The sequence below is a fragment of the Balaenoptera physalus genome (assembly GCF_965194825.1).
Source record: "Balaenoptera physalus genome assembly, chromosome: 8".
NCBI classification, from domain to species: domain Eukaryota; kingdom Metazoa; phylum Chordata; class Mammalia; order Artiodactyla; family Balaenopteridae; genus Balaenoptera; species Balaenoptera physalus.
Genome location: NC_138887.1, coordinates 104,814,621 through 104,842,054, shown reverse-complemented (window position 1 = coordinate 104,842,054; position 27,434 = coordinate 104,814,621). Strand labels below are relative to the sequence as shown.

At 37.6% G+C, this 27,434-nt stretch overlaps 1 protein-coding gene and 1 long non-coding RNA gene across 2 annotated transcripts in view; both read right to left on the bottom strand.

The window, feature by feature from the left end:
- Nucleotides 1-27,434, bottom strand: part of EXOC4 (exocyst complex component 4) — an 808,183-nt gene that overhangs the window by 365,950 nt on the left and 414,799 nt on the right. The gene's annotated exons all lie outside the window — the stretch shown is intronic.
- Nucleotides 1,154-26,352, bottom strand: LOC309666098. Its single transcript, XR_014266895.1, has 2 exons — nucleotides 9,673-26,352; nucleotides 1,154-9,642 (listed from the first exon to the last, which is right to left on the bottom strand). It is a non-coding gene; the product is annotated as an uncharacterized lncRNA (long non-coding RNA).

Here is a 27,434-nt window from a genome sequence, read left to right as displayed (position 1 = left end):
TAGTTGTGGCTCATGGGCTCAGTAGTTGTGGCTCGCAGGCTCTAGAGCACAGGCTCAGTAGTTGTGGTGCACAGGCTTAGTTGCTCCACGGCATGTGGAATCTTCCCAGACCAGGGCTCGAACCAGTGTCCCCTGCATCGGCAGGTGGATTCTTAACCACTGCGCCACCAGGGAAGTCCAGGCCTTTGGCTTTTACCATAATAGGATTTGATGCATGCAACATAATTGTTCAGATAAGCATAATTCAGATACCTCTAGAATTGCATGTCAAACTTTTAAAATGCTGAGACAACTTAATGGACATCACTAATAATGAAGACTAGAAATGCTGCTGTCACTAACAGCGTAACAATTATCAACACAGGCTTATTTAAGCTGTTAATGGCTTGGTTTTGTCCCAGCCACTAAATAATGATTATAGCAGTAAGTCTTCTCAAAGTTGATAGGTTAGTTGGGCGGAGGCTCAACTCTTAAGGGTAACAGGGTCCCTGTCTTGAAGTAGCTTATAAATGTAATGGGGAGAGACAGATTAACGAACAAGTCAGGTAAAGTGTCCCTGGGGAGGAAACGCTGAAATTAAGAATTTAAGGTGCTGAGGTGGGGAAGGGCTTGGCATGTATGAGAAACTGAAAGGAGGCCAGTGTGGTTAGAGCACAGCGATGGTAAACCATTTATAACATGTGATACAAGGATTCACATGAGTGATACGTATGGGCATCTCTGCACCGACCCCTGGAAAGCTCAGACACACATAATGGTCTGCCTGTGACCAGCAGACTAACACCAAGACTGGTTCTGCCTGAATTTTTGAGCCACAGTTTCCTTCATTTTCCTATTTCTCATACATTATTAAGTTGAGCTTACGTACTTGTATCTTTATAAGCCACCTTAAATCCTTTGTGTAAAAGGACAGACTATAAACGTATGAATCTGTTCGGTGAGATGAAGTATTTTATTCACCAGAATTCCTTCAAGACAAGGCCTACAGCTGAGAAGGCCAGGCATCCAAGGAGGCAGAGTTTGCCTGGGCAGTGAGAGGAGGAAGAAGAAGGCAATGAGAAATAGCACAGCAAGACGGGGCCTGTGGACACGTGTTTAGCAGCTCTTGAGACTCTTAACCTTGGGGTTTGGAAAAGCTACATGCAGGAGGTCCTTTTTTTTTGGTAACACAAGACCTTTTTATTTACTTTATTTTATTATTATTATTTTTTAACATCTTTATTGGAGTATAATTGCTTTACAATGGTGTGTTAGTTTCTGCTGTATAACAAAGTGAATCAGCTATACTTACACATATATCCCCGTATCTCTTCCCTCTTACAGGAGGTCTTAACAAAGTTTTGCTGCAAGATGAATTTTCAACAGTGATTTCTCTCCTCTTCAAGAAAACTGGTGGTAAAGCTCTTCATTAATGCACAGGTCTCATGGTTAAACTGGTATAGTAAGACCGGGCCATGAGACTGCCCAGGTTTCTGTATTTCATATGTGGTAGAATAGAGAGATGCAAGAGGAACTGGTTGAACACTAAAGAAGGAAGCTTAAACTGATCAGGGAAAGTATTTCAGGAGGGTCACAATCACACTACTATAAGATTTACTTACCAAGAGGTTGCTGATGTGTTGGCTAGTTTACTGAAAGACTGAAACACAGTTTCAAGACTGGATTTCTTTTCCAAACTATTTGACTTATGTCAATAAATCTGGAGATGAGAAGGACTGGGTTGCATATGAATAAACCATTTAGATAAATAATAACAGAACAAAATATACATAAGGAAAGAGGGCATTTGAACAATTTCAACGTATACACAGAAAACTGCGAACGCTTAACTGGTAGAGGAGATACCACTGACATCTTTTGGTTTCTCAAGTATTCAGAGTGTAATAAAAATGTCAAAACTTTCACACAGGAACCAATGAAGCATCGCCTGACAAAGAAAAATGGGCCTGGACTGGACCAGGGGGCTATGCCTTCTGAAATGTTTAAAAGGACAGACAAGCTAAATTACATTTAAAGGTTTTATTTTTCTAAGGCAGACAAACTACATGTTTACTGATACTGAAAGATCATTTACTTGTTTAAAAAAATATATTCAGGCCTTGTTTTTCTTGTCCTAGAGCTTCCCATACCATTTATAACAGAGAATACTAATGACTAATAAAATTGGGCACCATTTCTTTTCTTAGCAGTCCCAAAGGAGCAATAATCACCACTGTACTGCCATTTCCAATGTAAAGTAAAATCACTAATCCACTGGGACTCAAAGTAAAAAGCTGCAAGATACTGTTTTATGCTGCCACTTTTTTCAATATATATTTTCATTTTGTGGAAGACTTCTACTTCATTAAACATATACATTGATCAAAGGAAAAATGCATGTAGATATGTACATAATATAATGCCCGTTCTATACATTGTGTGCCTACACACAGAATTCCATTTTTAGCTGGCTTCACAAAAAGGTCAGCTTTTTCCGAGTTAATCTCGCTGTAAAATGTACTACCTTCTTCCTGATTTTGGTGAAGATCCCTATAAAATTATGCAAAGGCCTCAGGACATTTCTACTTGCATTACAGGGTGTCTAAGTCATGCTTCTAACTCTGAGTTCAATGGCACGTAAAGTGATGCTAAATAGTTCTACTCTGGACAAACTATTTTAAGAGTGCTTTAAGGCAAATATAGATATCCTTTAAGCCTACTCTTAAAAATTTTACATATGAGACTTCCCTGGTGGCACAGTGGTTAAGAATCTGCCTGCCAATGCAGGGGACACGGGTTCGAGCCCTGGTCCGGGAAGATCCCACATGTCACGGAGCAACTAAGCCAGTGTGCCACAACTACTGAGCCTGCGCTCTAGAGCCCTTGAGCCACAACTACTGAGCCCATGAGCCACAACTACTGAGCCCATGTGCCACAACTATTGAAGCCCGCATGCATAGAGCCTGTGCTCCACAACAAGAAAAGCCACCGCAATGAGAAGCCCGCACACCACAACAAAGAGTAGCCCCCGCTCACTGAGACTAGAGAAAGCCCGTACGTAGCAACGAGGACCCAACACAGCCAAAAATAAATTAAAAAATAAATTTATTTTAAAAAATTTGCATATGCCTGTACACACAGTTTGCTGGATTCATACACTAGTATCTTAAGATGTAATTAAAATACTTATGTTAAATAAATACCCTTATCCAACAAGTTTTTTTTTAAAGTCATATTTCATGGCAACTAATTAATAAATAGTTAAGATAAAATAATGCACAACTGCTTGAATGTATATTAAGGCCAGATTGAAAAATTTAACTAGTTTAGAGAAAGGTTAGTACTTGTAATAACAGTCAGATCCTGAGGTGTGGGGAACAAAGGTGCTAAGAGGCAACAGAGAGAGAGGGGCAAGTACCAAAATAGAAATATAGAACTCAAAATATATGGAACAATAAGGATACCAGAGAAACTCAACTGTTAAACTTAATATGATTCCAAAGCATAACTACTCTTTGCCTAGAGATTTATCAAAAATGTAGGAGCCCAGTCAAATCTCAGTTTGTGCCAGCTGATTAGATGGAAATCATACTCTGCTGACTGTACACAGCTGCATGTATTAATTATAATTAGCTCAAGTAACTGCCACACTCATTGAGGACATCTGCTCCACATACAGTATCTGTTGATGGAGTCAGCCTAGAGACCTTGTTCTGCTGCAAGACTCCATCCTATCAAGCTATAGCTAATTGTACCAAGGGTAAACATCTTATCCAATGGCAGCCAATCCAAAGGCTGGCTATAAGCCAAGCTCAAATTCCTACTCTCAGTAAGTTGAAATTGAAATGAGGTAGTTAGGGGGAGGGGACAAAAAAAAGGGCAACTAAAGGATTACAATGTAGAGATATACTGGAAATGTCATGATGAGTAAGTTGAATTTTTAAAACTACAATGAGGGAAAAGCAAGCATGAAAGTTAGTTGAGTAATTTACTGGGAGACGATATTCGTGCGCCAGCTAGCATTCAGATTCCGCTGTCTCTTTTTGCTCAGCTTTACAATGTTTACTGTCATTCTCATTTCCCCTGCATTTTTTAATAACTTCCAAGTACATCACATACATGCCATAACACCTGCAATAACCTGAATGAGTCTCCGTTCTTTGCAAAGAAAAGATCCAACTAAAAGACTGAGCAAAAGTTTTGCCAATGGATTTTAAAACTGAGTTAAATCTCTAAGTAAGCTGTCCTCTCCCTCACTCGTTCTTATCCATTTGACCAGATTACCCTTGGAGAGAAGAATGAAGATGGTGGTAACAGCCTCACAACCAGCATTCTTCATAATTTTATAATCAGTAACTTCTTCACTTCCCACCTATCTCTCCACAGTCTCTCCTCCCCAGCCCCACACACTTCCCTTCTCTTTCCCATTCAGACTCACTTAGAAGACTTCACTTACTGTTGACAAATCACAGTGATTGCCAGGTGTTTGAGAAATAAAATATAGTCATCTTCAACAAGATGTTGCAGACTATTTGTCACGACAGATATTCAGAAGATCAGAAGATTTTAAGAATATAAAGATTTTTCAATGGTATCACTAATAATATAAAAGCTCAAATTCCACCGTGCTCATTGTCAACCAACATATCCCATTTCTAACAATTCCAAGACTTCAGCCATAATGTTCCTTATCTCCTATTTCACTTCCTCCACTCTTCCCCTCCATCCACCGCCACTACCAAGGCTCAAAATCTCCCAATCAAGTAGAACTGATTTTATGCCATGTCTGCTTTTATCTTTTTCCTATGTGATAAACCATTCACTTAAACCAAAAGGTAAATAGGATTTGCTTAATCTCTGTCCTCCAAATCCTTGCAGACTAAATATGTACTTCAAGGGGATGTCACACAGCTTCTTATTACTACCATTCATTAAATCTTCATATTCTTGGTCAAATTTTTATTATATAATATTCGAATATAATACTTACAAAAAAGTGTAAAGAATAATGAATACCCACGTACTTGCTACCCAGCTGAAAAAATAAAACAGTACAGAGTTAAAGCGTTGAGTGTAATTACACTCCTTTTCCTTCTCCACTCCCACACCCAGAAGTAACCATTATACGGACTTTAATGTTTACCATTCAAAATGTCTTTTTATATTTTATATATGTATGTATTGCTAAAGAGCACAAAGACATACCCACTTGTACGGTTTCTTATGTTTTTCAACTTTATATAAATGCCATTGCACCATATTCTTCTTTACGTTTGGGAGACTGATTCACCTCTATATATAAAGCTCCCATTAATTTCTTCTTACCGCTGGATAGAATGGGTAGCTTTTTCTTGCTGTAACATATCAATGTATTTATCAATCCTTCTGCCAATGAATGATTAGGATGTCTCCAGTTTTTTGCTATACCAACTAACGTAGGTTGTACTCCACTGGTAAGTAATCTATCTGTCTGCTTTTAATAGCTTATCTTTGGCTTTGGTGTTCTACAGTTTTATTTTGCTGCATGAAGGCATGGGTTCCTTCTATCTTTCCTGCTTGAAATTCATTATACTTCTGGGACCCAAGGATGTACGTCATTTATCAATTCTGGAAATTTCTCAACTTCTGTTTCCTTAGATATTGCCTCTTTCCCATTCTTTCTGTTATCTTCATTTAAAATTTCTTTCAGATATATGTTAGAACTTCTTATCTTATCCGTTCCATTTACCTATTGCTAAGTAAGAAACCACACCAAAACTTAGTAACCACCACCATTCTGTGGTTCAGCCATTCACAGGGCACAGCAGAGATGCACCGTGTTTGTTCCAGGATGTCTGGCACCTTAGCTGGGAATACTCAAACAACTAGTAGTGACCCAAAGAGTTGGGACTGAACTCTCTATATGGTTTGGGATTCCTCAAAACATTGCAGCCACAGGGGAGCTGGATTTGTTTCCTGTCAGGGTTCCAAGAACAATTATTTCAGCAAACAAGGTAGAAGCTATATAGCCTTTTAGGACTTAAGCCTCTGAAATTACATAACAGGATTTATGCCACACACTCAGTTCAATCAGTCACAAGCCTGCCCTGTTTCAAGGGCATGGACTCCATCTCAAGATAGGAGTAGCCCAAAATATACAAACAGCTCATGGAGCTCAATATCAAAAAAACAAACAATCCAGTTGAAAAATGGGCTGAAGACCTAAATAGACATTTCACCAAGGAAGACATACAGATGGCCAAAAGGCACATGAAAAGATGCTCAACATCTCTAATTATTAGAGAAATGCAGATCAAAATTACAATGAGGTATCTCCTCACACCGGTCAGAATGGCCATTATCAAAAAATCTAGAAACAATAAATGCTGGAGAGGGTGTGGTGAAAAGGGAACCCTCCCTGCACTGTTGGTGGGAATGTAAATTGATACAGCCACTATGGAGAACAGTATGGACGTTCCTTAAAAAACTAAAAACAGAACTACCATATGACCCAGCAATCCCACTACTGGGCATATACCCTGAGAAAACCATAATTCAAAAAGAGATATGTACCACAATGTTCATTGCAGCACTATTTACAATAGCCAGGACATGGTACCAACCTAAATGTCCATTGACAGATGAATTGATAAAGAAGATGTGGCACATATATACAATGGAATATTACTCAGCCATAAAAAGAAACGAAATTGAGTTATTTGTAGTGAGGTGGATGGACCTAGAGTCTGTCATACAGAGTGAAGTAAGTCAGAAAGAGAAAAACAAATACTGTATGCTAACACATATATATGGAATCTAAAAAAAAAAAACAAACAAAAAAACGTTTCTGAAGAACCTAGGGGCAGGACAGGAATAAAGACACAGACGTAGAGAATGGACTTGAGGACATGGGGTGGGAGGGGGAAGCTGGGGCGAAGTGAGAGTAGCATCGACTTATATACACTACCGAATGTAAAATAGTTGGGTAGTGGGAAGCAGCAGCATAGCACAGGGAGATCGGCTCGGTGCTTTGCAATGACCTAGAGGGTTGGGATAGGGAGGATGGGAGGGAGGCTCAAGAGGGAGGGGATATGGGGACGTGTATGCATATGGCTGATTCGTTTTGTTGTGCAACAGAAACTAACACAGTACTGTGAAGCAATTATACTCCAGTAAAGATCTATTAAAAAAAAAAAGATAGGAGTAGCATCAAAGAATCTGTGGTCCTTTGTAAAAGGGCCACAGCATCCTACATATTTTAACTTTCCTATTTTCTACATCTTTTGTCTTTATACATTGCATTAAGTAATTTCTTCAGATGTTTTAAATAGTTTGCTAATTATCTAGAGTGTGTCTAATATTTAAACCATAAATTAAATTCTTAATGCAAAGATTAAAATTTCATCCTTAGAAATCTATTTGGTTCTTTGTTAAGACTGCCTAGTCTTTTTCTGAGAGCATCTTATTCTGTTATCATGTTTTTGATGCAAATTTTATTTTTTAAACGTTTGAAACATACCCTTTTTATATTCTACAATTAGTAATTCCACTTCTAAAGTTACTGGGAACTAATTCAACTGCTTATTATCTGTGCTTGACTCCAGCTCATGGTTACCTATTTTCTGGGGTTGTGAACTCATGCACTAGGAAATTTTATCCATGGGAAGAACCAAGGCCTAAATTAGTCATATTCCTGTAGAGAAGAATTGTTTGCTCTGCCAGGACAAATTTTTTTGTCATCTTCCTTTGCTGATGAGTGGATTTTTTTCTACTTTACCCTTTTACTGAAGGTGTAACCCATCAAAAATTCTAGGCTTTATATGATGGTTTTAATTCTAAATCCCCTCTTGTATAGGGCCAAGGTCCTGTCTCCAGTAGTGATGCAGCTGTTAAAACTCAAGCCTCTTGGTTAGTGAGACTGACAAATGCCCCCAAGGCAGCTGCAATATCAGTATCAGCTTACTGTTCTGGTTCTTCAGTTTTCTCTTTATTTTCACCCCCAAGGGACTTCTTACTCTCTAACAAGGTCAGAAACACAGTTAAAAGAAAGTTTATTACACTATATCCAGCTTTTCTAACTGCTTTGTACTGGCAAATTTTCCAGAGTTTTTAGCCTTCAACCTTGCCAGAAATCAAAGTCCCTTTATTTTATTTGTATGTGGTCATTGCTAATATTTTTTCTCCCCCATTTCCTTTGACCTAGAACCCACACATTTGTCACATATTGTGCGAAATCTTTTTACTTCATCAAACCCAATTATTACAAAGGTGATGTAATTTGGCATTTTTTAAATTACCAATCCTTAAATTGAAAATCAAATAAAAATATGGTAATTTTGTATTAAAATTATTTGTCTTTAAAAGCATATCATATAGAATGGATAAACAACAAGGCCCTACTATATAGCACAGGGAACAATATTCAATATCCTGTGATAAACCATAATGGAAAAGAATATAAAAAAGAATGTATATATATGTATAACTGAATCACTCTGCTGTACAGCAGAAATTAATACAACACTGTAAATGTAAACTTGTATCAAGTTTACATTTAGTGTAGTTAAACCATAATTTTGCATCATTTACAAAGTTACAAGAGTGCATTAAAACTCAAAGAATAAAGTTTTCTGGCATTTAAAATAAATTTTAAATTAATGAATGTAAATTTAATACATCATCACGAAAGATGAATACTTTATCTTTCATTTGTAAAACACTATTTCATAGTTTTCATGTAGTTGTGCCAAAAGGCAGAAGGATGATATGACATTTAGAGACATCTTTTCTGAGCTACAACTTCCTTGTATGTGTGCTAAGCAGTATGCACTAGTTAAGGTTTGTTAAAGCAGCTAATTGGATAAATCATACATGTTAATGCTGGCAGAATAATACATCTTTAAAATAGCAAGTGCGATTTGTTGACTTTCTAAATGATCTAGTACAGCTTGCTATACAAGTATAAACAAACTTGACTGTGCATTGTGATCATTTGCTTAATATGCTATGTTTCAATAAAAGGGGAAATTTCTATTTTCTAGGTATTTTATTTTACATCCTTAGATGTATAGGTAAAATATTCACCAGTTTTTCATATCTTGATGTTAATATTTATTACCTGATTTTTATTTCCACGTGAAAAAATAGTGTCATAGAAGTGACAACAATTTTAACAAAACTGGCAAAATTGCTTTCCTTGGTTCAAAAATGCCTAAAAATCTCATGTGAATTCCCGAAAGTTGGGTAAAAGAGACAGTATGTTGTGTAGACCACAAAACTATACTAGGAGTAGGGCTTTTAAATTAGGATTTTGCTGGAAATTATTTTTACAAATTCTAACCTTAAACAATACTTAATGATCAGTGAAAGAATAATAATCATCATGTTTTCTTTGATTCAAAAGCTACAGATATTAGTTCTAATGGCTCAGATTACCAAATTATAAAACCAGTCATTCTTCTATTGCCAGTCTCTGAACAGTTTAATATATATGTACATTAGATCATGAGCCCTATCATATGAACAAATGCTGGATATGAAATCAGCACACTGTGAGTGAAATTAACAAGTCAGATGTAGAATAAGCTGCAAACTTGATACTGATCAATTATGCCCCAAGCAGAGCAATCAAGGAGTGCTATCTTTGAAAGTAAGCCTGTTGACCTGAAAGAATGAGAAACAACACTCCACCCCCCCATCCCACCCCCCCCCCACTCCCCGGTGATTTTACTCCTTCTAATCTGTCTGATAACACTAACAAAATGTGTCAGCTGGAATGAGCCACGTAATATAAACACAGGGAATGAGAAGTGAGGCCCCACAAAGACAGGCAGAAAAGAAGAGGAGAGATGACAATCAAAAGAGTCACAGTGCTCAGAAAATCAAGGTGGGAAGGGCGGTCTTTCAAAGGGGCTCTCATACTTTCTCCCCCTTTCATAGAATGACAACGTCTCTGCAAGATCAGAACACCAACTCGTTTAAAGAAAAGCATTTCATGGTGTTCAGTGCAGAGGGGAAATCCATACAGCCTCTTGCCATCTGGGGACCAACTCCTTTCCTTCAAAAGCACGTAATGGTGCTTGAGAAAATAAGTGAGCTCCAGGACCCCGCAGGTGTAGCTTTTGAATCATTTTGACTGAGAGCCTCAGACCCTATGTGGTGGTAAAAGGGTTTGATCATAAACACTACTTTATATCTGGTACAGGACTAGTACGCAATGAAATGATAACATGTGCATGAGAAAGGTGGCTTATGAAATTGTTCAGTGTATACACCTCTTCCATCATGCCACCCGTGGCTACCAGGGTGTTTCTTTAGTAAACATTATGGTATGAACCTAGTAGCATACGAATTCTTAGTAGGGCAAAATGGTTGGTTTGTGTATTGTAAGACTTTGAGCTTTACCTCTGTGACTCAACTTCTTCATCTACAAAATGAGTATAGTTAACAGTGCCTGCCTCATGGGTCATAAGTTTTAGGTGTAAGGATTAAACAAATGAATATATGTAAAGTGATTAAAAGAGTGCTAGATTTATACCATTCCGTAGTTGTTAGCTATTCCAATGGCATTATTATCTTTACCATGCTTAACAGACTTATTTCTATATCATTTATCCAACTTGTCAATTTTCATATTTTTTATGAGCTTCCATCTCAACCATTTGGATATAACATCCCTCCCAGATAGGAAATGGAAAAGTATGTGTTACAATACATGTGTATATTTAAAAATAAACAGATTAATAAAATTTTTAATTATACAGATGACATAGATTTTCTCTAGTATATACAACTGAATATAGTACCCAGCATATCACTTCTTTTGAATAAAGTTGTTATACACCTGTATGATACTTCTCATGTACTAGACTTTTCTTTAACATTTTATTTTGAAATAACTGTACACTTAGAGAAGAGTTGCAAAGACAATATAGAGAGTTACTGTATACCCTTATTTAACCATTGTGTAATTACCAAAACTAAAAAGTCCACCTTTGTATAATACAATACTATAATCTATAGACTTTATTCTGATTTCCCCAGTTTTTCCACGAATATCCTCTTTCTGTTCCAGGGTCTAGTCCTCGATGTTTCATTGAATTTAGTTGTCAGGTCTTAGTCTCCTCCAATCTATGATAGTTCCTTGGTCTTTGTCTTTCATGATTTCAAAACTTTTGCAGTGTACGTGCTGGTTAATTTTGTTTCTTTGATGTTTTCCCAGGATTAGACCGTGGTTATGGATTTTTGGAGAGGATACCACAGAGGTGAAGTGCCCTTTTCATCTTACCACATCAGGGGATACATGATATCAATATGCCTTATTACCAGTGCTGTAAACACTGATCACCTGCAAGGCGGTATCTATCAAGTTTCCTCACCATAAAATTATTTTTTCCTTTTCCAGATACCCTGGTTGTTAGAAGTGAGTCACTACGTCCAGGGCACACTCTAGGGCAAGGGAATTGGCTTTGCTTCCTACTGGAGGGAAGAGTATCAAAGAATTTGTGGATCTATGTTAAAACTGTTGCAGGAGAATGGGGCACAAGAGGATGGTCATGTCCCAGGTCTCCAGTGAGTCCCTGGGACAGGCCGCCAAGTGACGGCCCTTGCCTTTGTGCAGGAACGAATTCAAGAGTGAGCCATAGAAAATGAAAGCAGGTTTATTTAGAGATACGCATTCCATAGGCAGAATGGGGTTGTCTCAGAAAGTGAGAGCAGTCCCCAAATAAGGGGTGGTTAGTTTTTATGGGCTGGGTAATTTCATAGGCTAACAAGTGGGAGAATTATTCCAAATATTTTGGGGAAGGGTCAGGGATTTCCAGGAATTGGGCCACCCTCCACTTTTTGACCTTTTCTGGTCAGCCTTGGAACTGTCATGGCACCTTTGGGCGTGTCATTTAGCATATGCTAATGTATTACAATAAATGTATAATGAGGCTCAATGTCTACTGAAAGTTGAAGCTTCTGCCATCTTGGGCCTAATGGGTTCTAACTAGTTTTCATCCTATCCTGTTTTTCTCAACAGCTATGTCATGCTTTAATGGTTGTGCCCTGCCCTGTTCCCTCTTGTCTCAAAACCACCACAGTAATTAATAAATACTTCGGGAGAGATATTTCGAGGCTATACAAATAACCTGTGTCTGTAATTTAGGTGTTTTCAAAAGCCATTTTTACATATATCATTTTATTTGCCCTTCACAAGAATTCCTTACCTTATGAAGAGATAAGCTGAGCCTGAAAAAGATGGACTCGGTTTACTATAAGGAAAGGGTAAAACAAATTCCCAAGTTCTTGGTAAGACTGTAAATCTACACAGCGGTGCCAATTCTATTGCTCAGTATCAGCACTGAAAGATTTCACTGTCCAAACAGCACATGGGGGCAAAAGTAGGCAAGCCCACTCGCTGGGATTAACTCCCTTTACTGCACACTAAATAAATTTGAATAACAGAAAGTAAAGCAGGGCAGAAATAGAGACACAAATGTAGAGAACAAACATATGGACACCAAGGGAGGGAAACTGGCGGGGGTGGTGGTGGTGGTGGGATGAATTGGGAGATTGGGACTGACATATATACACTAATATGTATAAAATGGATAACTAATAGGAACCTGCTGTATAAAAAAATAAATAAAATTCAAATATTCAAAAAAAAAAAAAAGAAAGAAAGTAAAGAAGAGGGCTGGGCTGGAGACAATTAAATGTTTGATACCAGAGCTATGTGTACACAAAATCGCCATTCCCCTTCTAAATTGAAAGTATTGCTTACTGACCTAAGAATGTCTACTTGATTCTCTTTTGCAATAAACTAGACTCTGAACAACCTAATCAGTTCTTCATAGATATCTGAATCCCAATGGGGGATATAGTGTAGACTGAATCCTAAGAGTTTTAGATAAACCTGTTTTCTAACTATTGAATCAAACTTCATTCATTCTTTCATAACAATTTTAGAAAATATCTTTAGTTAATACCGTTCATACCTGAAAGTTTGTAACGTTGAAATTCTAAACAAAAAAGAAAGCCTAGATAGAATACTTTACAACTTCTAGGTAATATTTATAAAGCACTTTTACATATATTTCCTCATTGCATCCTTTCAACCATCTTGAGATCAACAGAAAAAAATGACCTTATTTCCATTTTCCAGATGATACTTCTAAGGTTTTAAGTCAGTTTCTGGTAGCATAAGGACTTGAAACTAGATAGAACTATATTATGCTGTAATTCTACATTTGCTCTACACTGATGGGCATTCACTCTTTTTATTTATATCTGAATTTGCCTGAGCATACCTGGATGTATCAGATCATTTCTTTTAGAAAAAATGCATTCTTGGATTCTATGTCAGAGCTAGTGAAACTTTTTTAAATCACATTTTTTTTCAAATCATAGAACATACGTTCATCTGATTAAAACAGAAAATACAGAAAAAATTAAAAGAAAGGAAAAATAATACCCAGGGATAACTATGCTTGTTATTTGTTATATTACCTCCTAGTAATATTTACATAGTTAAGATCATACCGTGTCTATAATCACAAATTCACTTGAAACATATATACTTTTTCCTAATAAAGGCTCTTCATGGACATTTGTTAGTGTTTACCACTAATAAGAATAGCAAAAAGCTATATGATGCTTATGTGCCAGTCACTGTTCTAAGTGCTTCCCGTATATGAACATATGTAGTCTTTATCTCAGCCCTATGAGCTAGGTATTATTATCTCCATTTTAAAGAACAGAAAACTGACTTCATGGCTGTAAAATAGAACACTATCTGAAAATACCATAATTTAGTTAGCCTTCCCACTATTCCCTGATGTTCAGGTTGTTCACAATTTATAAAACATGGTTAATGTTAAGTTCTGACCCTGCATGTACTATTAACATAAATGTATGCTGCTTTGGCTGAAACTGTGGATTAAGTAAACTAAGAAGTGAAACATACTCTTTTTATTAGATACTGCTGAGTAAGTGGTACCAAAATAAAAGGTAATAAAAAGCAAGGCAGCCTTTATATTTTCAAATATCTTGGCTTGCCTAAAACACTGATTGTAAGTCTCATGGCCAGAAACCCACTGAATCACATTTTTGCCTGAAAAACAGTCATTATTGGTGATATCACCTTCCCTCCATGATCAAAACATCTGGTGGTATGGTTTAGGTAAAGGAAATTGTGACATGGCAAAGCAAAATTACTCATGTATCATCAGTTAAAAAAAAGCCAGCTGGATCAGAAAAATCACCTGTCTATCTTAAAACTAAATAAAACGTTCTAAAGTCCTTCAGAAATGTTTCTCTAAACTACAGTGGGAGGACCTAAGTCCATATACTAACAATACTGAATGTAAGCTAAGGCCCAGTGAATGGGCACGCTTGCCTTGCTATTGCCAGTCTGAAATTGTTTACAGGGATAAGGCAGTTGTCCTATTTTGTCATAAACACAGATTTTTTTTCTCACTACAGATACAGAGAGAACATTTCTTTTTAACTGAAAAGAAAAGTTTCCCTTCAAAGCAAGTTTCCATCATTCAAAAAGATATCTGGTGCTGAAATGCCCTTTACCTGCTTTATTTACATGAGAAACATGGCAGAAAGAGTCTTGCTCTCCACCATCTAATTTCTCTAAGCTACAGCCATTGATTCTTTGTAAGTTTATTTATTCAAAACAACAGCACAAACAATTCTTTTTTCTTGGGTCAGCAGCTTACTGAATGAACATCAATCATCAAAGGAGACGGGGCTGAAAGGAAGATGGAAGCCCATTTTCTCAGAGATTGATTTTTTAAAGCCAAAACACACAGGCATAAGCAGGAGGCTATTTACCATCAAAAAGGTTCAACTTGAAAGTCACAGCTAAAAACCAGGCACTCGCAGGACTGCCCAGTTTCCTTGAAATCTTAAAGAAGTTTTTAAAATCACATATTTCTTTCACGATGGCCTGTGAGAGTTTGATTACTTCACTATACAGAACCCACCTGAATAGCTTAAAACGAGGGGAGGGGAGGTTCCAAAGGAGAGAGAAGTGGATCAATGTTGGTGTTTATTATAATGATTTTCTAATGGCTTTCTCTACTCTCTTTACTTATGTTGATGTATTTAGAGTGGGGAAAGTTCATCAAAGACCTCTTTGATTAGAAGCTTAAATGTATTTAAATAACTATCCTTTGCATGTTTTAGAGGTGATTTGCTCCATAGGTCCTAGCAAAATTATTCTTTGAAAACCTTGATTTGCTTCTTGCTAGGAATTCTGCTCAATTATTTTTCCTTGCAAGATGGAGGTAGAGAGTTCTTGCCTGAAAATGAAGTCAGAAGGGTCAGTATTCCTGAGACTAAGAACTGCAAAAAGTAATTGGTTTATATCCATTTTACACCCAGTCGTGTCAGAGGAATGTGTTTCCTTCCTATAGCTTTTCTGGAGATTTATGTAAGGTAAGGAATGCATTAGACCAAGCATGTATAAACTATTGGCCTCCTATTTCAGTAGAATGTGCTATATTCTTTATTTTAGATATTTTTAAACATTTGCCATATTGTTAAATCAATATTTTAGGAGAAAATGTGAGGTTTTCAGTCCAGGATACAAGCAAATAAAGATGAAAGAAAAATCTCATATGCCTGGGTTGGCTGGCTGAAAGGACCCTGTGTTATCACCATTTTCTCTCAAACTGAGACAAAATTTATTTCAGTTAAGAATTTGATATCAAAGCCATCAATCACCCTCTTGTCTGAGACTGAAGTGGGAACATCCATTTGCTCTCCAGATGTAAAACAAAGATTTTTAACCTCTAATTCACAGGGATTACACTTAGAAATAAAGGTCACTCCTTGGAAGGGAGAAAATTAATTCATTCATTCATTAAATCAATATGAAGGACTTTTACCTAATTTTTTAAAAACCCCACTACTTAACAATGAGATATGATTTGTTAACCATTCTAAACTTTCTTTTCACTCCCACACTTAGATCATAGACAAATTAGCAAACTAATGTTGTAAGGCATATATTATCATCTACAGCCATTTTGAGTAGTCTTTTAGCATCAACATTCTACAGGATGTTCTGCACTGAGAAAATGAAACATGTAGGAGAAAATAAAGGCCTGCCACAAAGAACGACCGGCAGTTTCAACTGCTTATAAAGCATTATAGTTAATATAATGTCGATATTCTGTGAGGATTAGTGCAACTCAAGTGAAGCTACAAACACTCCCCAGGGCCAGCTCTGGGGCATGCATGACACAGCAGCCTCAGTAGGAGCGCTGGGAACATCAGGCCGAAGGCTCTGCTCTCAGTGGCTGTGTGGTGGCCATCTGCAGTGAGAATAAAGCTCAGAGGCCTTCAGAGGGAGAGGGATATATTAGAATACAATCAGCTATGAGAAGCAGAACTTAAAGACAACACTTTGTGAAAATGCTTTGAGACTGTGTAAAAGCATGATTTGGAACAAAGGTGGCAAAAGGAAGAAAAAGGCTTTGTAAAATTCTAAAAACAAAATGTTCTAAGTGGTGTATTCACGTGCAGTATGATGGTCCATCTCCAAAAGAACAATTTATGGGAGAGAAGCATCAGACTTCCAGGGACAGTAGGTGAAAACATGTCCTGCTTGTCCAAGGTTGGGAGCATTGAAAAAAAAAATACTCCAAGGCAAGGGCCTAAGTTATTAACATGTAATAGATAAGAGGTATTTTAAACAAAAGTCCTGAGATTAGTTTGAACATATAAAGAATAACCAGAACGATATAAAAATAGGTATCCAAGTGAAAGAAGTAACTTCAGATCAACCAAGCAGGAAGGGTGGGTAGAAGTTATCAAGAGCTGGTTTGGTGACACAATGTGAAAATTTTAAAGGGGAAAAAAACAAAAGGAGAATGAGATCAGGTGTGGGATGAAATTTATGACCTCCCCCCCCAAATTTTTTTTTCAAAATAAACATAACCTTGAGAAATCAGTCACTTTAATAAAGGGGTCAGCATGAGGGAAACAGTTGGGAGTAAACTGCATTAAATTATTTCCCTGTGAGTGAACACACAGAGTAATAAGCTGTGAAGAGCGTAATTCTGTACTTACATCGTGTTTTGCAAGCAAAGTGGGAAATTGAGAATTACTGAACCTTGCTTAAGTTCTTATCCAAATGAGTGTTTCAATTAGTTAACTAAGATTCCATCTAGTTTTAGAACCGGAGTTAGTATGTGGAATAAAGCGGCCCAACTATGTTGCTACAAAATGGCCCAGCGAATTTGTTATACGTGGGATTAAATCTAACCAAAGAAGCCTATTTGTATTTATACAGCAATATTATTTAGGTAAGATCTTTTAGGTTCCTCCACGTATACATAACAGCTTTACTGAGATATAATTTCCACACCATTAAGTTCACCCTTATTTTAAGGTTATTCTTAACTTGAACAAAACAGGAGAAAACAGAGCCTTATTAAAACAGTCAATGAAAGTTTAAGAGTACAATTATAGTGATGCATTTTAAGCAGAGTATACTGTTGAACACATAACAGAACATTAAATAAACATTTTAATTCACTAAGTGATGAAGGCTCTCTAAGAAGTACCTACCAGTGAAAGAAACAAACAAAATACACAAAATCTTTAAGTTAAAACTAACAAGAAAAAAACAAACAAACCCAAAAAACCAAAGCATTCTATTTTGATGCTATTCAGCAGAAAGGGAAGGATTTAAGAGTGACTGTTTCCTTGGGTGGCTTTGGAGTGGGAAAAAAGGAACAGAGCTTTCATTTATCTTTGTAACCATCAAGGTGCTTAGCACAGTTTTTTGCACACAGTGATGACTTAAATATTTGCTAAATTAAACTGAAGAATGAAGGAAGCTGGGATATAGAAAGAAAGCAAAAGCCAAAGTAAAGGCCAGAAAAAAGCAAACTTTCACACACAAGCCTGTAATCCCAAATTGAAGCTTTGGAATTTCATTCTTATGGTTGATAACTTGGATGACAGTCATTTTTTTTTTTTTAATTGCATGCAATACACTTGACATCCGAAAATTTCTACTACATATCCCTTGTGGGGAGATCAGGATGGAGCTGACAAAGACGAGAAGTGTCTACTGATGAAACCATGGAACAAATCTAGCCTAGTAAATCATCTGGATAGGGTACTCTGATCCATGGATTTGGTAGCAGGCTTGTGCAATGACAAAGACATGGGGATTTGTCATCTGTTCCCATAAACAGCAACGCATCTTAACCGTAACAAAGATGTCAATAAGAATCTTGTAATTCTTTTCTCTAGAACTTAAAAATGAGGAATAAGGGAAACACTAAGAATTACCAAACTAATTAGTTTTGTGTCATGCATAGGAAATAAGGAGTTCAAATAAAACAGAATAATATTCTATACGGATAAGTCAAATATTATCAATATGAAGAAGAATTACCATCAAAAAAAAGGAGGCAAGAACGCCAAACCTTGGAGATTGATCACTTCGATCTCGTTCATTGATCATTTCCATCTCATTCCCTCTGTCTCTGTTTCTCTCTCTCACACACACAGACACACACGTTTACTATATTTTTGTATCCCCAAATGACAACTGTATACGAATTTTCTAAAAGCTTTCTATAATTATGCATAAGAACTTCTGACTGCAAATAAAAGGTCTTAATCATAGACAATCTTTTCACTCGTGAAAATTATCAGGAAAACAGGAAAGTAAATAGTTCAAGGGCATACATGCTTGGGTATCAGATAGATATCTAACATCCTGTAAATTACTATATTTACTTAATAAAAGAAAAGTAAGGCAACCTTGGGGAAAAAGGAGAAGGTGATAGTTAATAAATGCCTTATGGGAAATTAATAAACCACAGAGAGCACGGTACCCTCCCCTTCACTTTGTCTAGATCACATCCCATCATGAATGCTGTATTCAGTCCTGTTCCTATACATGAAGAGGGACGATACTTTACTGAAAAAGAACCAAAGAAGGGCAATCCAACTATGTAAAAGAAAGAACTGTTAAAATTAGGACTATTTAGCCTGGACATTATGCTAATGTGACATATATTTAATGGCTGTCACAGAAGGATTAGATCTATTCTATGGTGCTCTCCAAAATATGTATAACTAGATCTTGCACTTTTTTAAAAAATAAAATTCTGAGCACATTCTAAATGCAATGTACTATGCTGTGCTAGGTGAGGCAGAAGATACAAAGGTGATCAGACAAGAATCCTGTTCTTAAAGAGCATACAGTCGAGAAAGTAAATTAAGATACAAAGTTAGAGTATGAGTAACATCTTGTATCTGAAACAGTGCCTGGTGTATAATGGGCACTCAATAAATATTTTTTTTTTGAATGAATTGCAACTCTCATCCCATCCCACACTGATCTTGTGACCCTCTGCTTGACTAAGTTGCATTAGCGGATCTGACTCATGTGCTTCGACAAAGCTGCAGGCTCATGGAGTAGGCAACCTTCCCAATGTCACTCTTCTTTATTCATGAGACAAGTATAGATAATGCACAAGGCAGAAACTCTCAACTGCCAGAGAAGAGAACCAAATAGTGCTATGTGAATTTAGAGGTTGAAATTAGAAGTAAAAAGTACAAGGAGGCAGATTTCATCTCCATCTAATAATTGAAACTGTCCAAAAAAGGAACAAGTATTGAACTCCTGGCTTCCCAAATCAAAATTGTGCCTTCTGAAGGCTCTCATCAGAGGGCCCACTCCTACCCTGTTATCTGAAAACACAGTCCAGGGCTATTTATCTTAGCAGGGCCATCAGGAATACAGTCTGCTCTAAGTCAAATAGTCTACAAAGTAGGATGATGTATTCACACTGGAAGTAGACAACTAGTAAATCAGCCCTCAGAATCTTTCAGAATAAAGTCAACTCTCCCCTGATCGAGAACCACAGGCTTACACACAGCCTATAGTGTACTTCCATAATACACTGCCTGGTTGTTATGGGTAACCTGGGGTTTTCTAAGGTGGTTTAACCTATCCTTAAATAGAACTATGAAGACAAAAAGCCTTCATAGATTGATATGCTATTACATACATGTACAAATATACCATTCTAGTTGATGCTAAATAAATTTTTATCTAGAGAAGCAACATTGGATCATAGAGACAGATCAGTATGAACTCTCTTGACTATCATATGATAAACAATAAAATTATGACTTTAGCAAATGACTTGGGATGAAATGAAAAAATCCTTTAATATTTATTTTTGTAAAAAAGGTAAGCTTGCAGTTGATTCCTCCGTTTGGTGTTGACTCTGCTTATCATTTGCTAGTAGCAAAACACAATCACCAAATCACTTGTCTATGACTCTATTACCATAAAGATAAACCTAAGCATATCCCTCTACCATCCATTTATTTCTTAATAAATACTCAATAAAATAAAATTTAATTATATTGATTTTTAAAGATTGAAAAATAAAAATGCAATATAAACAACACTAAGTATTTCGTGTTTATTGAGTTGTATGTACTCTACTTTGCAATACCTCACTTTATTCAGCACCCTTCTTTTAAAGACGTTAAAAGTTTTAAATAATTTACTTTCAAGAAAAAGCCCTAGCAATGTATCATGAGGTAAACTGGCATGACCACGGGGAATCAAAGTGGAGGCACACTCAAACCAGTAGTGAGTGACTGGAGCTAATAGTTCAATAGGAGCCTTGATTGTGTAAACACTTCTGGGAACTTATAATTTAAAGCAGAATTATCAAGCTGGCAACCTATGACCCCAAACCAGAGTGCTGACATATTTGGTATGAGACTACAGTATTTAACTTTAAAACATTAGATGACAATTGAATATATGAGGATTTCACATGAAAATCAAACATTAGCTGGACCTGAGTACAGGCTGGCCCCTTAAGATGGAACAAGGGTCCTCCAGTGTGCCTAAGTCATTCATTTATCAATCAAGCTCCTACTGGCGTGTAAATTTGCAACCCTTTATTTCAAGGAACGAATGTCTAAAGAAGGAAATAAAAGCAAAGATAATACAAAAATAACCTGAATAATCTTGGAATATATACACATTTAAACACAGTTTTGAGTATTCATGAGTTAACTCTTTCTGGACTTCAATCATGAAATAGAATAGCTCTACTGACCAATGACCATGTTGAGGGTCTGCCTTGCAGATATTTCATTTATGAACAACTGACCGGGTCATCTTAAAAACCTCCAAATTAATAATAAATTGATAATGAAAGAATTGTGAAACAATGTCCCCCATCCCCACCCTCCCCCCAAAGTCCAAGAGTTTTCCATGGATGAAGCTGGAGGAAAACACTAACCTAACATTTATTTAGCCCAAGAAATCAGGTGTTATACACTTTTAAGAACAGTTTCTTACTTGAATTGCTAATTTGGAGTTGATATCTTCTAAAATGTTGCTAATATGACTGAGTCTTTTCCCTCTCCCAGTCTCATTACATTCAGATGCCAGTACTAAGCATAATGTTAAGCACTGTAATTCTGCCTTTATTAGATTCAGGTATATATAAATGGCATCCCAGTGAGCATAGTGAATTTTGATCATTATTTCTCCACTCAAGTTGTGTTCATCTTCCTGCTGAAAGAATGATCACTGAGTTTTACCACAAGCCCAAGGGACCCATTATTTATTATATTACTTTTTATGGTATGGAGTAAATAAATAGCATTAAAGCACTAAATTCATTCACAGAGATGAACTGTATTAATAAACTGGAGAAATTCTTTAAATCAAGCCTAAGCTGCTAATAGGCTCTTCATAAAAATGCAGAAAACATTCATTGTAATATGGCAGCAATAAACGGAGGCAGCTGGGTTAACAAATAAGTATTAGAAGGCAAACATTTTAGGCAAGGCACATAAATGGCATACAACCGAATCATGAGGTTAAACACACAAACCTCACTTAATAATCTGTCATTTTCATGTAACTGGATTGTAAAAATTCATACTGTAATATAATTATCATAATAGAAGAATTCAAAATAAACTAAATGTATGAATGTGTGAAGAATTCAGCAACCCTGACCCCTCCTAAGATGTCCCTTAATTACCGTACATTTTGTCTTATTCGGCTTGTCTTCTATTAAAAGCCCATTCGGCAGGGAATGTGTGTGCATTTGTCTTTTGTAGTATATATAATCCACTCTCATTTCCATCTCTGATTTCTAGGGTCTCATGCAATTGCTGTAAAAGATTTTCTAGCCACCGATCCTTTGGGATTTTCTTTCCCCATCCCTCATGTGACTTAATCATTTCAGGCAAGCTACGACTCTGCATTTTTCCCTTGGCAGATTTAAACTCAGAGCTTGAGAGTGACACAAATTCCTTGCCCCCCTTGGACTTCACTACAGAGGGTCAGTGTGGGTCTCAAGATTCCGGCCCCTTACTACCTTAGCATCTGTTCCTCCTTATACAATGCTGCACCAACACTACCCGCGTGGCTGTATTTTAACAATAGGAATGATAATGAATTTTCTGTGCCAATTATAACATTCATTCAGTATTATAAGGTGGTACAATACAGATATAAAGAAAAAAGAAAATGAGTATTAACAACAAAGTATCATAATAAGTATTTAAAATCATACTGAAGAGGATTACCATAGAAACTATAATCAACATATAAAAGGTGGCAAGGAGAAAGGCATGTCTGTTGTCTCTTTGTTTCTTTGAGATTTCTAAGCCAATCAGAGATGATGGGGAGCAGTATAACACACACAGAATGGAACAGAAGGCAGAGCCAGGTGTACAGAATAGAGTCAGAGGTCTGAACACAGGGGAGAACTTCCAAATGGAGGCATATTAGGGTACAGCAAGACAAAGCAATGATATGTGTGGCTAGCTAGACCAAGTGACAATCTGAGTCAGGGCACAGGAACAATGAATGGAACTTTTCAAAATAAAGGAATAAATGGAGAAAAGACCAAGGAAAAAACATACACAAGAGAAAAGGCAGGAGAGACAAAGTCAACTGTCAATAGTCAGAGTCTACGAGAACTAAAAGGGAAACTGAGAAAAGAAAAAAAAATTATATGTAAGTATCACAGGAGTCAATTTAATAAGCCATATCAATGTTTCAGGGATTTGGGGTAAAATCATCTGCTTCCTTCCAGCCGTACCCAGTAACTTCTTCATTTGACCCTAAAAGTTGGTGCAAACCAAGTGTACACACAGCGAGAGAGAAAGTCTAGGGCCAGATATTTGGTTCTCTCATGTCAACTGCTAAGATAAGAGGTGCTGACGCTGTCTCTATCCCAGCTTCTCCAAAATCATGTCCTGTTAAAACTAGGGAGGGTGAGATGGTGGAAAGTACTAGTGAGAAAGAAGTAATGAGCACAGTTTGGGATTTCCAAAAGGTAATAGTTCTAAGATTTCAGTGCACTGACATTAAATTAGGGAGCATATCTCCTGCAAATAAGTTTGTAAAAGCTGACTGAGTGATCCATTCATTTGTTCAACCTTCTTCATTTTGGAATTATAAGGCAATAACAACATGCTAGCTTGGAGATAAGGACTTGTCTCTCTAAAGACTGCTTAAGTGACTCACTATGATTGAGGGTGACGGACAGCTCAGCAGCATTTGACCCAGTGGCTCACTCTCCTCAAAACACTTTCCTCACTTGGCTTCCTGGAAACCACTTTCTGTTCGCCTTTTGCTTCCTTACCATCTGTTCCTTTTTGAACGTCCTTTGCTGGCAGCTCTGTATCTACCTAACCTCTCTGCACTGTAGGTCTTGATCCTCCGACATCTTTTCTGCTTTACCTATGCTCCCTCCAAGCAGATCTCATCCAGTCTCATGGCCTTACGCAGCACTGAAATGTTGATGACTCAAATTTCTATTTACTGTCTTCCATGCTGACCAATACAGTAGCCTGAACCACCTGTGGCAGTTCAAATTTTAATTTAAATTCATTAAAATTAAGTAAAATAATAAATCAGTTCCTCAGTTTCACTAGCCACATTTTAAGTGCTCAGTAGGCACCCACGGCTAGTGGCCACCATATTGGAGAGTGAAGTTATAAAACATTTCTATCATAACAAAAAGTCCTATTGGACAATGCTGGTCTAGTTCTCACTTTCAGACTTTCCAGTCATGTATTCAACTAATTACTCAACATATTCACTTGGCTATCGGACATCTCAAATTTAGCATTTCCAAAACTGAACTCGATCTTACTCTCCAACTAGCTCTTCCAACAGTCTTCACTCTCTTTGGAAAGCACATCTTCTTCCTTCTTGTTGCTTAGGCCAAAAATCTTTGAGATATGCTTGACTCCTCTTTTTGTTCATACCCATATTCAACCCATTGGCAAATTTTCATAAGACATCCAGAATATAACCACCTCTCAACTCCACAGCTGTCAACCTAGTTCATTCAGATCATCACCTCTCAGCTGAATGACTGCAATGGCTTTCTACTCTCTGCTACTACTTTTGCCCCCTATGGATATTCTTCATATGGCAGACAAAGCAGTACTTTTAGAAAAGTTAAATGAGATTATGACATTCATCTATTCAAAACTCTCCAACAGCTTTCCAACTCTCTCAGGATAAAATCTGAAGTCCTGACCACCATCTACAAGGCCTGAAGTAATTTTGTCCCCAGCACCTCTCTGCCCTCATCTTTGACAAAGTCCTTTCCTTGCTCACTTGTCCTCAGCTACTCTGGTCTCAGGGTTTTTGTGCTTACTCTTTCCTTTGCCTAGAATGCTTTTCTCCCAGATATCTCATGGTTTGTTGCTGAATTTCACTCCAGTCTTTGCTTGGACATGTTCTCTGAGCACCCAATGGAAAACAGCATGCTATTTTACTCTTTCTTACCCTACTTTTCTTCACAATACTTACCACATCTGGGGTATTTTATACTGGTTTATTGTCTGACTTCTCCCACTAGAATATAAGCTCCATGAGAGCAGGGACATTCTTTTTTCCATTGCTTGGCAAATGATAGGAGCTAAACAAATATTTGTAAAATAAAAACAAAAAATTCTATCATTGTGATAAATGCCCTAACAGAGGAATGTAGAAATAGAATGTTCTCCAGATCCATCAACTCAGTCTACCAGTTGGGATGACCTAAATCAGGCAAATACTATTCACAAATAGAAAGACTCAGGTACAAACAAACATTCAAGAGAGTGTCCCACTAATAACAAGTTACATGTGAGGAAGAAGAGACACAGAGGGAATCAAGAAAAGAAAGAAGAAAATTCCAGGGGCTCCTGTTCCTGACAGAGGCAAAGCGGTCTTGCAAGCTGGGTGGCAACAAATACCCTCCAGCCAGACTGTGCTGTGGTTATCCTGTCTGCTTGTTAGCAGCAGGCCAAGAGCACAGAGTTCAGGAATGGAATCAAAGTAAAACAATGCAAACATTTGCTGGGCAGCTAGTAAATGCCAGGACCTTTCCCGTATATCATTTTAAGTTGACACTTAGAATAACACTGCCAGCTCGTTGTTATTTGCTCCATTTTACAGGTGAGGAAACAAGCTGAGGTGATTAAAGAATTTGCCCGAAGTCACAAAGCTCGCCAGGTGAGAATTTTAACCTAAATGTGACTCCAAAGACTCTGAAAATGGTGGTAAAGTAATACATCTACTGAGGGCAGAGTTCCAAGTAACAAGGTAGGAACCAACCTTTGAACCAGATGCTAAAATCACCAACAAGCATCCACTCAAATCAGTTATTTGCAATTTTAATGCTCATCACTAAAACCGATCGTGAACTGTACTACCAAAAGTTGAGATAACTAATCTCCAGAAAGTTACCAAAATTTCATCAGAAACTTCAGCCTTAAAAATAAAATGAGCTTTCTAACTACTCCCCTCCCCCAATCTCATAGCTACAAAGCCAAATTAGGTAAAACACAAAACAAACACCCCAAAACCTATATGAAAATAAAATGTTTCCATAAACAAACATAATAAGAAAAAGAACATTCTTCAGAGTCCTTTTGGGTGTTCCCCAGAAATGAGAATCTTCTCTCTAGACCTTCAAAAAGCTTCAGTGAATCAAGGCACTCTCATGGCATTCTTCTCAGACTCCTCTGAAGAATTTTATCTTGTGTGTCAGTCCCTCTATCCTCCCTCTCTTTTCAACCACCCTCTTGTACCTCAAACACACGCAATTACATTTTACTGGAAATTTCTCTCTTTTAAAAATAAAAATATTTAGAAGATTCAGGGTAAAGGAACATACTTGCTTGTGTGTTAAACACAGGCCAACCAGTGAACACGGTTCTTCATTTGGTGTGCTGTTTGAATGTTTCCTAAAATCCAGTTTTCCACATTAAATTGTCCAGGATTTGTGTCTATATCACAAATTCTTTTTTTTATGATTTTTAAAAATTAATTAATTAATTTATTACTTATTTTTGGCTGCATTGGGTCTTCATTGCTGCGGGGGCTACTCTCCGTTGTGGTGCGTGGGCTTCTCATTGCGGTGGCTTCTCTTGTTGCAGAGCATGGGCTCTAGGCACAGGGGCTTCAGTAGTTGTGGCACATGGGCTCCGTAGTTGTGGCTCGTAGGCTCTAGAGCGCAGGCTCAGTAGTTGTGACACAGGAGCTTAGTTGCTCCGCGTCATGTGGGATCTTCCCGGACCAGGGCTTGAACTCGTGTCCCCTGCATTGGCAGGCGGGTTCTTAACTGCTGTGCCACCAGGGAAGCCCTCTATCACAAATTCTGATTCGTCAGAACAGCACTGAGGGCTTCCCTTCAACCCTCTGTCCCCACGTGCACACAGGTGCCCCAGCTGTTTGTCTCTCTACACCCCGTATTAACCTCTCTCCCCACCTCAACACCAGCCTCCCCCGGCACAGTGATGTGGGAATCCAGCCCTGTATTCAGGAAGCCTTGTTACTGACACACCCCAGGTGGGGTGCCCCAGAAGCGCCTGTTCCACAGCCACTGCCAGAAACATCCTGTTGCACCTCCTTGCACCGCTGCAGACTCTGTAACCCCAGAGGCAAGTCGAGTTTGCTTCTCACCTCTTCCCTCCAGTCCTCCCTGAGTAAGGGGGGAAATCTGTTTTGACCCATGGGAGTGCCAATGTGCAAGAGAAAGATAAATGCCCTCTCACCCAAAGAAAGGGGGTTCACCCAACATGCCTTAATAACTAAGAAGGGCAAGAAGATAGAGTAGGGTACAAAGAGAGAGGCAAAATGGAGAATGAACGATTCCTTTGTGCCTATCAAGAAGGGGCCCACATATTCCCTCCCAAGCCATAAAGGCATTTCTGAAATGCATTTATGATAAAAAGCAAGGCCTTCTTACAACTTACTTTCCATTCATACATTTAATGGGTTTCACTGCCCTCCCTATATTTATTGCACTTCCTCTGACATAAAAAACCACTCCGAATAACCCACACAGGGCTTCTGTAGTAGATCAGGTTTAATAGCGAGTCACTGTAGTATGTATTTGTGGAAGAGGGAGGAAGAGCCTCACCAGTGCCAAAAACACAACATGGTTATTTAG